Here is a 15,917-nt window from a genome sequence, read left to right on the forward strand (position 1 = left end):
TGTCAGGCAGTAGGTCACCATGTCTTTTTTCTCGTTTTTCCGTCTCAACCACATTATCAAAATTTATGACTTGCAACTTAAGTGGTTGCTCTTTGAAGTCCATATTGTTTTCTAATCACCGATCGAAGGACGAATGAGACTACTAACTATAAAAGACTGTTTATATTTATATTTCTATTTTCATTAAGACTTTGTCTTCTGATGAGGTATCATCATGTCACAAAAGATAGACTGGTGGCGCTGGCTTAGTGAATAAGATCATTAATAACTTACCATTTGAAGCTCATTTGCCTGGTTATCAGTATTGCGGGCCGGGAACTAAATTGAAAAAACGACTTGCTCGTGGTGAACCTGGAAAAAATCCGCTAGACGCTGCTTGTGAAAATCACGATATTGCTTATTCTCAGAATCGAGAGAACATTGAGGCGAGAAACGAAGCCGACAAAATTCTAGCTAACAGGCCTGCGATAGAGTGCAAGCGAAAGATAGTAGTTTTGGTGAGAAAGTTGCTGCATTTGCTGAAGCCAACATAATGAAAGTTAAAAGTAAACTTGGTATGGGTGTTAAAATTTTAAAACGAGGAAAGAAACGAGGTAAGGGATTAAAAAATCGTCACCAACAACGACGACAGCGACGAAAGACACATGTAAAAAGTAAAAATCTATCAATTGCATTGAAAAAAATTATTAACGCTGCCTCGAGAAGTGTTGTACCTAGTAATAAATCACTCTTTGTCATTCGTTCGGCTATAAAAGGCGCTAAAGAAGCTGTAAAGAAGGCTGGAGGAAGAAAAAAAATAACTATGCCTCGTATTCTATCAATTCCTAGTAAAGTGGGTGAAGCTCTTCCTTTTCTAATTCCATTATTTGCCGCTTTGAGCGTCACTGGAACTTTAGCTGGAGGAGCTGCTTCAATAGCAAAAGCCGCTAAGACAGCTCAAAATTAATTGAAAGAAGCTCATAGACACAATAAAACTATGGAAGCTATGGCTATTGCTAAAGGACTTTATTTGAAACCACACCGTAAAGGTTATGGTCTTTATCTGAAACCATATTCAAGTGGAAAAGGTTTGAAAAAAAAGCTCGAAGTAACTTTACCTAATCTAGCACTGACAGATCATGATATTTTTTTTTTTTTTTTTTTTTTATTTAGGCAAACTCAACCCTATAAAGGGTTATTTTGCAATATTATTATTATTATTATTATTATTAACCAGAGTATAGTACAAAATATTACAACAACTAGTAATAATTATACAATTATCCATTACAAATTTGTAACCCGGCAGAGGATAAACCTGTTCGCTGGTCTGGTATTATAAAACTACTAACACTAACAGCAACCAGTCAACAGCGAGCTATCAGACCGCTCACACCTCAGAACATTCAATTCCTGAAAAGCTTGAGACTAGAAGTCGTCGAAAATCGTGGAAGAAAATATTGTGCATATTAGTGTGTTGTATAAAACAACAACAACAACAACAATATGGAGGGAATTCTAGACATTCATTGAGCTGTCGCTTTCGATGAGTCTATAGCTCATTATGAAGTTCATGCGCATCAGTCTTATTCATTATCATATTTCAATAATGGCGATGAAATTCATATAGCAATTCAACATCAAGATTTATCTCTGCTTCCATCGCGCAGTATGATTCATATTTGTGGTAGGTTAACCAAGCCGGACGGTACTACGTCAGTGGAGAACACTTTATTAGTCAACAACGCCCTCTGTCATTTGTTCGAGGAAATACGATATGAAATAAATGCTATTGAAATTGATAAAGTGAAAAATGTAGGCTTAACAACTCTCATGAAAAATTGGCTTTCACTCAATCCATGTCAGAGCTCTATCGCTGAAAATGCCGGTTGGAATGGTGATAACAATGAAGTTTTAATATGTAACGCTCAAGGTTTTTTTGATGTGACTATACCTCTCAGTATGTTGATGGGCTTTGCTGAAGATTATCGGAAAATTGTAGTCAATGTCAAGCATGAACTTATTCTCACAAGATCAAGAGATGATTTGAATGCTATTTTGTCTGCTCCAATTGGGAATCCTGCTGCTTCAGAAAAAACAAAAATTACTTTAACTAAGGTTGAATGGCTGATGCCATATGTGATGGTTGCAGACAAAGAAAAAATCAAATTACTCAATCAGATCGGACGAGATCGTGCAATTACAATGAGTTATCGTACTTTGGAAATGTATGAGTATCCAAAATTACCACGTACATCAAAGCATGTTTGGAGTGTTAAGACTTCCAATCAATTGGAAAAGCCTCTCTTTGTTATTTTAGCTTTTCAAACTAAACGTAAAAGTTCGGCGAGTGTTAATTCTAGTAATTTTGATCATTGTAATATTAGTAATGTGGCCGGGCTGGTCCAGTGAGTGGTAACACCTCACTGGGCAAATGCTAGCTTCCAACGTCCACGACGTGCCCGGTGGAAACGTTGTCCGTCGCGTCAATGCTCTGAGCAGCAACGCTATAACGGACACGGCCAAGAGGAAGATATGGCTCACAAATGACGCAAAAGATAATGGTATTCTGCCGATGTGTCCAACCATTAATCACTCATACACATACACACACACACACACTACGCAAACACTCACACACACACGCCTTCTGGCAAACCGGAGAAGTGAATGCTCGGTGACCCTATTAACGGGTCTTACCGAAAAGCGAATGGTCGGGGACTCCTATAAACGAAGCCGCCCGAAAGCGAGAGAAGGGGATATCTCTAAACGGACTCTCCCCGTGAATGAAGCCCGGTTTCGCCTATGGGCACTCACGTACACGCACACACCACAGGGGGGAACACTGAACACACAGGGTAAACATACAGGGGGGGGGGGACCTCAGGGGCCGTGCGTTGTCCCAGCGCGGTTCGTGGAGTCGCGACCACGAGGGACCTTCAGCACAACGGGACAAAACCAACAATATGAATATGCACAATGAAAACATTGATGTACCTCAAGTGGTAACTCCTTCTCAGGAGGAATCCACCCCGGGTTCCGATCGGGTGAAAGCCCCGGTGGCCACGGGCAGCGGCACGGATTTTGAGGGCCGCACTTTGTGCACGGGAATGGGGGGAAAGACAGGAAAAAACGACAAGAAACTACTGAACATACCGAGACGACAGAGGACGGACAGTGGGTCAAGCGGCGGCAGCGGGGTGAGCTACGTCTCTGCCGCTGAGGGCCAAGAACCGACGACAGGACGAACACCGACAAGAACTAGCGATACACGAGACGTGACGGTACCGCTGCGGCGCATACAAGTGCCACCTGCGCGGAAAAACGAGGGCTCCGAAAAGCAGACCTCCAACACTTACGCCGACATGAAAGACGTGGACAATGACAACGGACATATGACAGAAAACCTCCAGCTGTTTCGCACGCAGCTCAGGCGCATTGATGCCGCGCTCGAAAAGATGGAGGCACGGACTAAGATACAGAGAAATATTAGTACGGACATAACGACTAGTATGGCTGTAATAAAGGAGGCGGTGGAGATTGCATGGAGTGAATGCGACCGCCTAAATCCCCTCCTGGAGTCCGTAAACGATAGGAGGACAGAAAGACAGAAAAGAAAGAGGGAGGACACGGGGGCCAGCCCTGAGCAAGCCGTGGCCTATCAAAGGGTTGCGGACGAGTCAGGCTGGACCACGGTGAACTCCGCGAACAGAAAAAAGAGGAAGTCTAAACAGAAGACTAATGACCAAACGACGGAGACAACTTCCCTCAAATAGAAGACGCAACAGACTACCCCTGTGGTGGCGCTGGGCGCGCGGAGGGAGAGGCCACTAGCTTCGACATCCGCAGCGGCGACGCCTATCCACGGGAACAAACGGTCCGAACTGGACAAGAACCGGCCCAGTGCGGGTGGTTCCCGCCGGAAGGGGGGGACCAACGTTATACTGGTACGGCCAAACGACGGACGAACGTACGCGGATACCCTGCGCCAACTAAAGACGGAGATTAATCCCGAGGGCTCTAAAGTGAGTATCTCGGGATATCGGAAGACTAAGGACGGAGGACTCCTCATGCGCTTTCGCTGTAACGCAGACACAAGACGGAAGTTCCAGGAGAAACTCCAGGTTACTCTTGGAAATGAGGGTAATGTACGAGACATGACACACGGACAGACGCTAGAGATACTAGACCTCGACTGTGTTACAGACACGAATGATGTACAGAACGCATTGAAACGAGAAACAGGACAAGATGCGGACTTTAAGATCCACATTTTTGAACCGAATAAACACGACGTTTGTATGGCAGTGTTCGAAGCAGACAGAGACACGGCCCACAAACTGCTCAAGAAGGGCAGAATCAAGGTCGGCTGGGTCAACTGTCGGCTGGAGAAAGATTGACGGTCCCGAGGTGCTACCGGTGCCTCGGATACGGACATAAACGAACGGACTGCACAGGACCTGACAGAGGACAGTGCTGTTGGAGGTGCGGGGGGACCGGCCATGTCGGGAGAGCCTGCCCCACCAAACAGCCGACGTGCTTCCTATGTTCCGAGGCGCGTGCAACGGAGAGGGCGCACGTCCCGGGAACGGGAGCGTGCGCGGCCTACCGGGCAGCGCTGGAGGAGTGCCGGAAGCAGTCACGACAATGACAGGAATCTTACAAGGAAACCTGCGTAGGTGCGAGGCAGCCCAGCTGCTTATATCACAGACAGCGAAAGAACGAAACGTAGACATACTGATACTGAGCGAGCAATGACTGTGAGACTTACGAGAACAGGACGGCTGGTTCTCGAATACCCTCGGTACGTCGGCCATATGGGTCAAAGGCAAACCGGCTAGGAGAATACAAGCGTCTGGCAGGGGGGAAGATTACGCGTGGGTGAGGGTAGATTCCGTCACCTACGTTAGCGTATATTTGACCCCAAACTGCACGATGGCAGTGTACGAGGAAAAAGTCGGTAAGCTGGAAGACGCCCTCACAGGTCTCCCGGGTGACTTTGTCGTCGCGGGAGATATGAACGCGAGAGCGGTCGAGTGGGGTATGACAACGACGGACAAACGAGGAAGGCTGCTTCTGGATATGGCCGCAAGGCTTGATCTGGTAGTGGTCAACCAAGGGACGACAACGACCTATAGACGACCGGGCTTCGGATACTCAATACCCGATGTGACGATGACGTCAGACAGGATCTCGTCGCGGATAAGAGGATGGCGGGTGACCGAGGACTATACAGCCAGCGATCATCAGCACATCGTCTTTGAAGTGACAGATCAATCGACGAACATACGAAACGGACAAACTAGAGACAGGACTTCAACGTATTGGAACTTACGACGACAAGATAGAGAGCTGTTTGACAAACTGCTAAGGGAGGCACCGTTACCCGCCGAGTCTGTCCCGGCAGAGCTTGGTCTGCGGGAGCGTGCCGAATGGATAACGGACAAGACAATGGAACTGATAACGGAATTGTGCGACGCCACGATGACTCAACGCAAGGGCCGAACGCACAAACGAGCAATGTACTGGTGGACGGACGAGATTGGCCTCCTCCGTGGGGAATGCATTGCCTGCCGCCGGAGGATGAACCGCGCACGGAAAAAGAGCAGACCAGACGCGGACGAACTATCGACAGCGTACAAGATGGCACGTAAGAGACTGACTACTAAAATAAAGGACAGTAAAAACCGATGCGCTAGACAGTTGTGTGAAGAAGTGGAGCGGGACCCCTGGGGACTTGGCTACAAGATTGTGACCAAGAAACTGGGGGCCCTTGGCCCTTCTGAACCAAAAGACAAAGACACCATGAAAGCAATAGTAGATGGACTTTTCCCAAACCAACCAGAGACGGAAGAAATGACGAACGAACAAGAGACGACAGTGCCAGAGTTTGTCGGGGCAGAGCTTATTAAGGCTGTGTCCACGATCAAGCCTGGTAAGGCACCCGGACCAGACGGTATACCGGGAGAGATCCTCCAGCAGATCGTGGGCGTACGTCCAGGACTCCTCCTGGATAAGTATAACGCGGTCTTACGTGCGGGCATCTTTCCCAGACGATGGAAGACTGCTAGACTGGTTCTCCTGCATAAAGGAAAAGGAGAGCCGAATAGTCCGTCTTCCTATAGGCCCCTGAGTCTTCTAGACACAGCGGGTAAACTTTACGAAGCGTTATTGAAACCAAGACTGACGAACGCGGTAACTGCAAACGGAGGACTTGCAGGAAACCAGTACGGATTCAGACGGGGCTGCTCAACTATAGGGGCGATTCGACAAGTGACCGACGCCTTTCGGCGGACGAGGCTCGTGTGCTACGGAGCGAGGCCAATAGTACTTCTCGCGACTCTTGATGTCAGGAATGCCTTCAACTCCGCTCGGTGGGGGGATATTCTGGAGGCCCTACAAACTTTCAGGGTTCCCGAATACCTGATGCGGGTGATGAGGGAGTACCTACACGACAGATGGATTCGATACGAGACGACCGACAGAACAGTGACCAGACGAATCACAGCAGGAGTCGCCCAAGGTTCAATCCTTGGACCCGACTTCTGGAACATACTGTACGACGCACTACTAAGACTACCGATGCCACCGGGGGTGGAGCTGGTTGCCTACGCCGATGATGTGGCTGTGGTGATAATAGCCCGTACCCCGGAGCTGGCGCAAATGCTTCTGAACCGCGCGATGTTACGAATCAATAGATGGATGACTGAACGCGGACTTAGCCTTGCCCTGGCCAAGACAGAACTCATCCTTCTGACGGGAAGCAGGATTAATACCCTGATTCCCATGACAGTCGGAGAGGTATCGCTGCGGACCAGTGGGGCGGTCGAGTATCTGGGGGTGACCCTAGATACGAAGATGACCTTCTGGCCGCACATACAACAGACAGCGAGGAAGGCGGCAGAGAGGACTTCCGCTCTCAGTCGTCTTATGGCAAATACATTTGGACCGAGACAATGGAAGAGACGACTACTGATGACAACGACCCACTCGATCATGCTCTACGGGGCGGAGGTGTGGGCCAACGCGTTGAGGGTCAAGAAATACTGCAAACGACTGACAAACGTACAAAGACAGGGAGCACTGAGGATAGCCTGCGCCTACAGGACAGTCTCGGCTGAGGCTGTCCTGGTCCATGCTCGCCAGAGAGCGGAAACGCGTGTACGAACGAAACAGCGACATGACCAGAACGGAAGCTGCCCAGGACGAAAGAACTAGGACGATGACGGACTGGAACAATGGAGGATGAGCACGAACGGAGCATGGACTAGACGACTCATTGACGACCTGAGACCGTGGACGGAGAGGCAATTTGGGGAAGTGAATTTTTACCTGACCCAGTTTCTTACCGGCCACGGGTACTTCAGGAAATATCTGTTTGACAGAAACAAAGTTAACAGCGCCGACTGTAAATACTGTGGATACAAATGTGATGACGCAGAGCATACATTTTTCAAGTGCTCACACTAGAACGACGAAAGGCAAAGACTGGAGACGACACTTGGAAACATCACGCCCAACAACATTGTGGCAAAGATGCTACAAGACAAAGACTACTGGACGGTAACGGCAACGTACGTTGGACTATCCTACGAGGGAAAAAGGCGGATGGTTGCCTGGAAGTCGAGTGTTAGACGAGAAGAATGCGAGAGTAAATGGTATGAACAAATGGATGAATGTGAATAAACGGACGTAACGAAACGATACAGGACCCGTGGACAACGAGAGGACTTGACGCGATTCTCCAGCGGGAAGTAATGCTTACGCGGTTCCCCGCTGGAGAATGGTGTAGGTGGACTTTACTACTCTTCCCCGGACGGTTTACCCTCCGGTTGAAGAGAAGCGGGATTTGGGCGGTCAGCTGGTCCTCGACGACCCGGAGGCTCTTTGCGTTCGATTGATAGATCGCTTGAAACAACCCGGTCTGAGAGGATCAGCGAGTCACGTCACACGGCGGGTGGGAGAGTGTAGGTGGGTAGCTTCGGTGAACTGCCGTCACACTCCAACCGTTATGGTCCATGAAGATTTATCCTGTTTTTTTACCACCATAAAAAAAAAAAAAAAAAAAAAAAAAAAAAATATTAGTAATGTGAAGCTATTCCTCAATTCACAATGCTATCCGTATGGAAATCTCAATTTGAATATCAATCAAAATCAGTATGCTGTTCTTTACGATATGTATACTAATTTTCAAAACGCTTATTATGGTAAAGAAAACGAGCCGTTACTCAATAAAAAAGATTTCATGAATAAAGTGCCGCTAATAGTTATAGACTGCTCCAAACAAAATGAAACATTAAAAAGCGCGCCAGTCGATGTTCGCCTAGAATTTGAAACTCGGACTGATTTTCCTGAAGATACTGCAGCCTACTGCTTAATATTACACGATCGTATTGTACAATATAACCCGATTAGTGGTGATGTTAAAAAATTAGTTTGAAATTAACAAGACATTATGTAATCAATGTATACGACGCTTTTCAATAAAAAAGAAAATAAATTATATATATTGTTGGAATTTAATAAAAACTACCTATAACCATACTATATAGTGTCTATGACGCCCTATACTTTCGATTGGTGAGGTATGCTGACTATGGCGCCCTCTACTTTCGAATAGTGAGGTATAGGCTTTATATAGAACAAACACGTGCCTCTACTCTCATAACGGTTTTAGGAACTAGTAGAGTTCACATTAACTTCAGCATCTTTTCAAATGGATTTCGTAATAGATTTTCAAGGCTTTCAAAGTTTAAACAAGACTTTTGTTTGTAAAGAACTAGCATATCTACCATTAGATATAGATACTGTTCCAACTGTGTTTTTCTTCGAACCGCCATATCATTGGTTTCAACTTCCTATCAAGTATCGAAAAGTGAATCATTTCTTAGAAACGTGTCATCATGGTTTATTATGGAGATCCGGTCTTATTCCATATAAAAATTTAGCACATGTACTAAACAATCATTTAAATAATTCTAGAAATATTTATGTAAAAGGATTAACAAAGAAACAATGGTTACAAAAAATTTTACCTGAAAAGTAAGTATTTTTATTTATTTATTTTTTTGTTAGAAATTAAAATCATTATTAATTAAAAATTTTTTCCTTTTTTAGAAAAATTTTAGAACCTGAAAGCGAGATGAGATGTCCGCCAATGAGCGCATTACCTTACCCATTAGAAACAATATGTACATATCATTATAATAAACCAGCTAACTTTGTATGTGCCGTTACAAATGCACAAAGATTGTTTTCATGGATAAAAGCTAGACTGAAGCAATCTGAAATGGAAGGTATTGATGAAGTGGACAATATTACCTATAAAAATTCAATTCAATATTTCAATATAGCGATGTCAACTACTGAAAATAAAGATTATAGACAGACTGTATTATATTCAATGTATAGTTGAATGAACAATAAATTAATAATTAAACGAAAATTCTATAAGTTTTATTAATTAATATTCGAATAAAATAATAATCGAGGTTGAAAGGTTCCCGAAATCTAATGAAAATACTATAGCGCTTGCTTAGAGAAAGAGAGAGCAGCATATAGCTTACCAAGCTATATGCTACCCTCTCTCCAAGGGCCCAAATACCCTACTATTAAAGGAGAGCGAGAGAGAGAGAGAGAGAGAGCAGCATCTACACTATACAGCGTATGCGTCTAGCAAGCTAGAGACGCTATCCCCCTCTTCAAGGGCTATACGGAGCACGCTCCTAGCAAGCAGCTAGAGACGCTACCCCCTCTCCAAGGGCTATACGGGGTACGCTGCTAGCAAGCAGCTAGAGATGCTACCCCCTCTCCTAGGACATGCATCTAGTCAGCATGTTTACCGTTGAAGGAGAGTGAGAGAGGAAGGGAGAGAGAGAGAGAGAGAGATATTTTTTTTAAATTTAAATCAATTTATTTAATTTTATTACATTACATTAAATTTAATTAGATTACAAAAATTTTTTAATTTTCAATTATTTTTCCTACCACATGGTTTGGTAGGTCGTGTTGGTTTCCTGCTAAAACAGGAAAATACACTAGGGTCCTCGATTATTTTAATACATTTTACCTTTGGTACCACTTTCTGCTTGCTCGTGGTAGGTAAAATTATACTGTTGCTGCTGCTGCTGCTGCTGCTGCTACTGCTGGTAGCGATGACTGCCGGTGGAAGGGCATTTTCGATGCTACTCATGGGGCATCTCGATGGTTCATTTCGATCAACAGCATCAGTAGCAACATTCATCTAAAAAATAATATTTATTTTAAAAAAAATTTAGTTATTAAATAAAAAAATGTATTTATCTATAATAAATAATCTTACCTTAAGAAATTTCTTCTTTGGCGGAAGAGATGTAAACGCTGCTAACGGAACAGCGTTTAGACATCTTTTCTTGGCTGCTTTTACGGCTGTCGTTTCGTTCGCAGCCCTCGCAGCCTTTTCGGCTGCAGACTGTGCAGCCCTCGCCGTCTTCTCACTCAGCCGCAGCTTTAGCAGCCCTTTCAGCCCTTTCAGCTGCATATTTTGCAGCCTTTGCTGTTCTTTCAGCCGCGGCCCTTTCGAGCTCAGCGGCCCTCTCGCTTGCGGCCCTTTCAGTTGCAGCTTTTTCGGCTGCAGCTTTTTCGGCTGCAGCTTTTTCGGCTGCAGCTTTTTCGGCTGCAGCTTTTTCGGCTGCAGCTCTTTCGGCCGCAGCTCTTTCAGTCACAGCTCTCTCGACTGCAGCCCTTTCTATTCTCTGAACATCGCTCTGTAACTAAGAAAACAATATATGGGTAATTCTAGGCTATTTCGATTGACTTGTAACCCTTCGCTTACGGATTTTTTTTTAATTTGGCACAATTGTTGTACACATAAAACTGAGATTTTTTCCAAATTTTGGAGACGATACATTAATTATATCAAAAGTTATTAACAATTAAAGAAAAATGATAAAAAATTTTCAAACAGCTATATTTTAGAAACTAATAAAGATATCGAAGTCGGATTTTTTTCAAAATACTTATAATGTCTTAAAATTTCGAAATAATTACAACAATAAACAATAAAAATTTTTTTTCGAAAGTTATTAACTTTTGGTTTAAACAATTGCTAATATCTCAAAAAGTATATTTTTTTTTTGAAAAATTCTTGCTCCTACGTATTCCTGAGGATTTTTGCTATCGAAATCAATCATAAAATTCAAGGGCCCGACATATCGGAAAGCGTAGCCCTAATCAAAAGAAGACGCCTCGGCGTAAGGCTGCGGTAGCGCTCCAGCGGACTCACGGTCGAAAGGTACTTTAGCTTTAATCTAAAAAACTAATAAAGATACCGAATCGGAGTTTTCCCAAATTACTTATAATACCTTGAACTTTCGAAATAATTACAACAATAAACAATAAAAATTTTTTTTCGAAAGTTATTAACTTTTTGTTTAAACAATTGCTAATATCTCAAAAAGTATATTTTTTTTTTAAAAAATTCTTGCTCCTACGTATTCCTGAGGATTTTTGCTATCGAAATCAATCATAAAATTCAAGGGCCCGACATATCGGAAAGCGTAGCCCTAATCAAAAGAAGACGCCTCGGCGTAAGGCTGCGGTAGCGCTCCAGCGGACTCACGGTCGAAAAGTACTTTAGCTTTAATCTAAAAAACTAATAAAGATACCGAATCGGAGTTTTCCCAAATTACTTATAATACCTTGAACTTTCGAAATAATTACAACAATAAACAATAAAAATTTTTTTTCGAAAGTTATTAACTTTTTGTTTAAACAATTGCTAATATCTCAAAAAGTGTATTTTTTTTTTGAAAAATTCTTGCTCCTACGTATTCCTGAGGATTTTTGCTATCGAAATCAATCATAAAATTCAAGGGCCGACATATCGGAAAACGTAGCCCTAATCAAAAGAAGACGCCTCGGCGTAAGGCTGCGGTAGCGCTCCAGCGGACTCACGGTCGAAAGGTACTTTAGCTTTAATCTAAAAAACTAATAAAGATACCGAATCGGATTTTTTCCAAATTACTTATAATACCTTGAACTTTCGAAATAATTACAACAATAAACAATAAAAATTTTATTTATTAAAAATAAATAAAATAAAATATAATAATAAAATACCGGTGTCCGGCCGCTGAGGCGTCTTCTTTTGATTAGGGCTACGCTTTCCGATATGTCGGGCCCTTGAATTTTATGATTGATTTCGATAGCAAAAATTCTCAGGAATACGTAGGAACAAGAATTTAAAAAAAAAAAAATATACTTTTTAGATATTAGCAATTGTTTAAACAAAAAGTTAATAACTTTCGAAAAAAAATTTTTATTGTTTATTGTTGTAATTATTTCGAAAGTTCAAGGTATTATAAGTAATTTGGGAAAACTCCGATTCGGTATCTTTATTAGTTTTTTAGATTAAAGCTAAAGTACCTTTCGACCGTGAGTCCGCTGGAGCGCTACCGCAGCCTTACGCCGAGGCGTCTTCTTTTGATTAGGGCTACGCTTTCCGATATGTCGGGCCCTTGAATTTTATGATTGATTTCGATAGCAAAAATCCTCAGGAATACGTAGGAGCAAGAATTTTTCAACAAAAAAAAATACTTTTCGAGATATTAGCAATTGTTTAAACAAAAAGTTAATAACTTTCGAAAAAAAATTTTTATTGTTTATTGTTGTAATTATTTCGAAAGTTCAAGGTATTATAAGTAATTTGGAAAAAATATCGATTCGGTATCTTTATTAGTTTTTTAGATTAAAGCTAAAGTACCTTTCGACCGTGAGTCCGCTGGAGCGTTACCGCAGCCTTACGCCGAGGCGTCTTCTTTTGATTAGGGCTACGCTTTCCGATATGTCGGGCCCTTGCATTTTATGATTGATTTCGATAGCAAAAATCCTCAGGAATACGTAGGAGCAAGAATTTTTCAAAAAAAAAATATACTTTTTGAGATATTAGCAATTGTTTAAACAAAAAGTTAATAACTTTCGAAAAAAAATTTTTATTGTTTATTGTTGTAATTATTTCGAAATTTTAAGACATTATAAGTATTTTGAAAAAAATCCGACTTCGATATCTTTATTAGTTTCTAAAATATAGCTGTTTGAAAATTTTTTATCATTTTTCTTTAATTGTTAATAACTTTTGATATAATTAATGTATCGTCTCCAAAATTTGGGAAAAATCTCAGTTTTATGTGTACAACAATTGTGCCAAATTAAAAAAAAATCCGTAACCTAAGGGTTACAAGTCAATCGAAATAGCCTAGAATTACCCATATATATATATTCTTATTTAAAAATACTTATTTAAATATAATTATACATACCTTTATGACTACTGTTAATATCTGTTGAATATGTCGCCCATTCGACGGCTCCGTCACGATTATATTTAGCTGAAAAGCAAAAATAAAAAGATTAAAAATAAATATATTTAATATTATATAAAAAATACTTACCACTCTTAAAATGGCAATAATTAAGCAATAAAATATCCTAGTTGGTAAACTAGCTAGCAGGATTGGAGGAGTCTGAAAAAATAAAAAATTTATTATAAAAACTGTCTTAAATAATTAATAGAATATATAGATAAAAATACTTACATTAACCATGAAAATAATCATGGCATTTATTGTACTTATTATTTGTGCACTATCCATTTTAATTTTTTATAAAAAGCAAAGAATAGTTACTAAAAATATTAAATGCTTCGTCGATGTATACTTCTTGACCACTACCGAACGATTGACTCCGGAAAAGATTTTCGGAAAAATCAGGATGATTCCTACTCTCCAAAAGAAACTCTAGTCAAATTGATAAAAATCTTTAAAGGAAGAAGAACATTGATTTCGCTTTAGACGCTCAGCATGTTAACGCAACTAAACAAGGCTAACTCAAAAACCTTATCTCTAAGGCAAAAAAAGCAATAAAATAACTAACAGACAATTCATCATTAAGATTACTCTATCTCCAATCACCTGCTGCGTACATACTTTCGAACGCATCTTCATTGAAAAAGGAACATCGAATGCGTTTTAACCCTCAGCATGAGGTAAAGCGTTATTGGAGAAAGTGCGAGCTGGTGTGGGTGGTCGAAAGTTTCCTAAATTATATGTGTGGTCCTGAAAAAGGATAGTGCACGCTGCTAGAACGCATCTTCATTTAAAAAAGGAACATCGGTTATGCTTTAGACTCTTAGTAACGACTTCTACAGCAACCTACCTTAACAACCTCTGTAGGTGGGTGGGAGAGTGGGTGAAGTCAAAGGTACATCAAATGCCTTTTAGACACTCAGCATGGGATCTCACACTGTCGAAGGGGCCCCATAGCGCCCTACTATCGAAGGAGAGTGAGAGAGAGGGATAGAGAGAGAGAGAGAGAGAGAGAGAGAGAGAGAGAGAGAGAGAGAGAGAGAGAGAGAGAGAGAGTGAAAACTACCTTAACAACCTCTGTGGGTGGGTTGGTGGGTGGGTGGGCGGGTGGGTGAAGCGTCCTACTATCGAGGGGGGGGGGGGAGACTGGCCCCCTCGAAGGGCCCACTGGCACGCGGGAGGTGTCGAACGAACATCAAATGCAACACTCGGCATGGGGTCTCACCTTATCGCGATTAAAAGGTGTCACTACCTTCACACCTTCATCGGGCGGCTCCTTTCTGTCCCAGAACATACACGTATCCTTATACATTGGCGGCGCGCGCGAGGTGTCAAACCAACATCAAATGCCCCTTAACACTCAGCATGGGGCCCACTGGCACGCGGAAGGTGTCAAAGATACATCAAATCCCTTTTAGGCACTCACCATGGAGTCTGACCATTAATTAAAAGGTGTCACTACCTTCACACCTTCATCGGGCGGCTCCTTTGTGTCCCAGAACATACACGTATCCTTATACATTGGCGGCATCCTTTGTCGGCTCCTTTGTGTCCCAGAACATACATTGCTTATCTACTAACCAAATATAGATAAAGTAAGATATAAACCCATAGAAACAGTATTTAAACAAATAGATGACATTGCAGACAACAATAGTATGCAAATAGAAACAAGTAAACCAAAAAATACATCAGGAAAACCGATTCTACAAACAAATAATATTCGAATGACCTATGGAGACATCAATTATCTTGGAAACAATAAAGTATTATTATACTTTTATAGAGGTATCAGAGGATATCAAACTTTCACTAATTCATTGCACTCACTGGAACAACAACCTAAATATAAAGATTTGATAGTCTTAGATGACATAGTATTCACAGCAACATGTAAATGCGATTCACATAAACAACATACTGAAATGTTCCCTCATTATAGAGTCACGTGTGCTATAGGACTTACTTGTCCAGCTAGACTAAATACATATGAAAGAATATCATATGCAAGAAAAATGAAAGCATCAATGACGACAATTGTAACGGCCAGACAAATGTTAATCAGATATTGGAGATAGAAGAACAAAATTGAAGATATTAGTGAAGTAAGCTTTTATAGGAAGCATTCTTGCTACCAATATTAAGCCATACTTCATTTGTGAAATATTATAAACTATTATACAAAATGACTCTTAGTTTTAAATTTTTTTTTTTTTTTTTTTTTTTTCCTTTTAATTTCTTTAAGTGTTAGTAGTTTTATAATACCAGACCAGCGAACAGGTTTATCCTCTGCCGGGTTACAAATTTGTAATGGATAATTGTATAATTATTACTAGTTGTTGTAATATTTTGTACTATACTCTGGTTAATAATAATAATAATAATAATAATATTGCAAAATAACCCTTTATAGGGTTGAGTTTGCCTAAATAAAAAAAAAAAAAAAAAAAAAAATATCATGATCTGTCAGTGCTAGATTAGGTAAAGTTACTTCGAGCTTTTTTTTCAAACCTTTTCCACTTGAATATGGTTTCAGATAAAGACCATAACCTTTACGGTGTGGTTTCAAATAAAGTCCTTTAGCAATAGCCATAG

General features: G+C 41.5%; 1 protein-coding gene across 1 annotated transcript in view; it reads left to right on the forward strand.

The window, feature by feature from the left end:
• Positions 1-15,917, forward strand: part of LOC131669319 (uncharacterized) — a 54,641-nt gene that overhangs the window by 16,313 nt on the left and 22,411 nt on the right. The window lies entirely within an intron of this gene.

The sequence above is a fragment of the Phymastichus coffea genome, unplaced genomic scaffold (assembly GCF_024137745.1).
Source record: "Phymastichus coffea isolate CEN01 unplaced genomic scaffold, Cenicafe_Pcof_1.1 PCOF00007, whole genome shotgun sequence".
Taxonomy (NCBI): Eukaryota; Metazoa; Arthropoda; class Insecta; order Hymenoptera; family Eulophidae; genus Phymastichus; species Phymastichus coffea.